This window comes from Triticum urartu, chromosome 3A (assembly GCF_056163025.1).
Source record: "Triticum urartu cultivar PI428250 chromosome 3A, HENAU_Tu73, whole genome shotgun sequence".
Lineage (NCBI taxonomy): Eukaryota > Viridiplantae > Streptophyta > Magnoliopsida > Poales > Poaceae > Triticum > Triticum urartu.
The window spans coordinates 3414442-3418165 of record NC_141875.1 but is presented as its reverse complement, the minus strand read 5'-3'; positions in this window follow the sequence as shown (position 1 = coordinate 3418165).

Here is a 3724-nt window from a genome sequence, read left to right as displayed (position 1 = left end):
CTGTACTAGAACTCTGTAGGTTGAATTTTGGTTAACTAATACTGACGTTATGAGAATGTAAGCACCTATTATTGCTACTGATATCATTGGCTGATTGCTGCCTTTGTGCAATGCAGAACTGTTAAGAGTGATTTGGAGGATTCAAGATTCTGTGGAGCTCTTTTGACATTTAAAACTGAGAACTGAAGGTACTTAATAATCTCAAAAGCATTGATGATAACTCTTGTTGCCTAGAAACAGAGGTAGTTTACATATTGCATTGCTGGTGTTTGTTTATGTTTAGAGTTTAAGCATGTCTAGTGTAGTGTAGTGTAGTGTAGTGAGCTTGTTCTAGTGTAGTGAGGTCTGAACCATTGCACGATGTAGTGTAGTGTAGTGAGCTCTGAACCATGTTTAGTGTTGAGTACTTCAAGTTTACTGAACCTATTCATTTTTGTGGACTTAGTGAACATGATAAGACAAGCTAGATGCTCTATTTTTAATTAACAGTAATCCATGATCACCAACAGTTTCTTTCACTAATTTTCAGTTAACAGCAATCCATGATTTTTTTCAGCTAAAACTATTCATGATTTTTTGTTGGGTGACCTGTTAGATCTGGAATGGAAGCTCACATAAGTTGAGCTTATTTTTGTCCATATGAAAGCAGAGGACCATATGGTCTGTGGCCTTTTCATCCATATGAAAGTAGAGGCACATTGTGGTGCTAGTTTGCTGGGTTTTGTCTCCGACCATCGTGTCGTGATGATTTTGCAGGTACCCCGAGAGGCCCTTGAGTTTTCCGGAATGTCGATTAACTTCCATTCCGGAAAATTCGGGTACTCCATATGTCTTATTTTCAGCAAAGGTCATGCTGAAATTTTCCGTGAATTTTAGCATGACTTTGCTAAAAATCGGACATATGGGGTACTTGCTACTAATGCATGGGCCGGGGTATCTTAGTACTTAATTAAGTAGGATCAACTGCCCCGCCATTCTTGCTGCATTAAACCATAGGTGGCAATAGAGCCAAGTGATTAGGCCCAACTTAGAATTCTTGTTAGCATCGATAAACCCTAGATGATAAACCCAACATAGGTGGCAATAGAGCCAAGTGATTAGTGCCAAGTGATTAGGCCCAACCTAGGGTGCCTCGGCATCGATAAACCCTAAATGATGAAAACTTAACTTGGCTTCTATAGGGTGCCTCGGTGTCGATGAGAACCTAAATGATGTACGCTTAGGCTTTTAGGGTGCCTCGGCGTCGACAAAACCTAAATGATGAAAGCTTAGGCTTTTAGGGTGCCTCGATGTCGACAAACCCTAAATGATAAAACCTTGGCTTTTAGGGTGCCTCGGTGTTGATAAGAACCTAAATGATGAAAGCTTAGGCTTTTAGGGTGCCTCAGCGTCGACAAACCCTAAATGATAAAGCTTAGCTTTTAGGATGCCTCGGTGTTGACAAACCCTAAATCATGTAGTTTTGAATTATGAACGTAGGATATGTCGTCATCATCATCGGACGACGAAAGTCTCCCGGCGGAGTGCGACTGGTGCCACGACGATCGAGGTCTGTGCGACATGCCTCACCTGGACGATGATCGGCGCTTCAGCATTAAGCTCGAGGAGACCTTCGAAGTTGAAACGGTACACAACGACGACAAGTGTTATTTTCATAATTAAGCATGACTTCAACTATTTCAACGTGTAATTTTCATCTTTTACAATTCGAGTATAGCTTATCCCATGCCATGCAAGACGCTATGTCTTGGAGAGAATGGATTTTGAAGACCATGAAATTTCTGAAACAAAGAAAATTCACCTAAGGACTCATCACGATGTGGACTTTGAAGTAAATCTATATAATTCTGAGAGCGTAACCCATTTTGGCTGCAAAAATTGGGAAGCATTTTGCAAGATGTATGGCTTTGAGGACGGTATGCTTATCACCATGGATCTTGGTAATCCTGACATCAACCAAGACAATATGGACATTTGAGTCCTTGTTGATATGCCTCCAGTTCTACCGCTATGTGAGTTTCTCAAACATAGTTATTAGCTAATTTATATTGTTTATTTCAAAATAGTTGACAGCTTATTTCCATTGACAGCTTATTTTTATTGTTCAAAGAATGTGCGGGAGATGGTAGACAAAACCCACTACACCGATGGCTCCGAATTAACAACTTACAAGGAGAAAAATCATTTGGTCGGATTTTGTACTAACATTGAGAATTACAATATCTACAATCAAACTCCTCAACATTATGGTAAATACGTGCCACTAGTGCATGTGTTCAACTACGGTAACTACCATGGAGATACCCTGGTAAGATTTTTACTATTACGACATCCGTGCATCTTTTGCATACTTCTAAAACTAGAACATCATTGCTAACTATGAAGTTATTACTATGTTTTTCAACAGATAATCCCAGAGAATTGTGTGCCTCATATGATGTATCTGAAAGGTAGTGTTAATGTTTTGAACATATAGCCAGGTCGTCCTACGAATCTCAACTGTCCATACAAGATTTCTAAAAGAAGTGGAGACATGAAAATCAAAGGATGGAAAAAATGTATGGACAGTCGTAAGGAGCTTCTTGGAAGCAAAAGGAAGCGAAGCGCAAGAATTGGAGACAGGATATTCTCCATTCTCCATAATGGAGAGTCAGGGTCTATATTGTTTTATGCTATTTTAGCTTAAATAGGGTATTTAGGTCCTGCCTAATACCGATGATCATGTGCTAAGAATAATTAAGTAGGGTTGGTTCGATGACTATCAAGATGATGATCGTATGACTTGTTATGAATAACGAGTAGAAGTTGTATGATGATGATTAGTAGGACTTGTTAGGAATAGTATTACTTCCGACAAACTCGATACTCGCGGTCTCGAGACTTGTAATGTTTTATCTTTGTTCGGTCTTTTGAATTCAGAGACTGATATGATGAATTGTATTCGGAGACTAATCTTCTATTGTATTCGATGAATCTGCTGTTGCTGTGTGCTACTGTCTATATTCTGATAAATAATATATTTTGTAACATGTCCAAAAATCAGAAAAGTAAAAAAAAACCTAATATTCATACTAATGGCGCATCACTACAGAGTGCGCCATTAGTATGCCAAGTATACTAATGGCGCATCCATCCGCAGTGCGCCATTAGTGTGCCAAAGCACATTGTTAAATATGGCCCCTGGGAGGCACACTAATGGCGCATGGTGTTATATACCAATGGTGCACTGGATGGTGCGCCATTAGTATACCAGATACTAATGGCGCACCAGTGGTGCGCCATTAGTAAAAATTACTAGTGGCGTGCTACTAATGGCGCACCAGTGATGCGCCATTAGTAGGCAAAACTGGTGCGCCATTAGTAGGCCTTTTCCTAGTAGTGTATACTTGAGCTATAGGCTCTGCTTATGTACATATTATGACAATGTATATATTATGATCAATACAATAAACCGGAACCTTATCTAAAGCGGGGTCTCTATTATTTTTACATCATGTGTGGTTACATGGAGCTTCTGTTCTTAAAGCGGCGTCCGGTTTACCCCTTGATTTAGCTTCTCAACAGCTTTATATTATATCACTTGGGGGCTTGGTCGTATCCGAACCATAGCGACACCTTTTGATAGGCGCAATGCCACAGCATCACTTGGGGGCTTGGTCGTATCCGAACCATAGCAACGCCTCTTGATCGGTGCAAAGCCACAACATCACTTCGGGGCTTGATC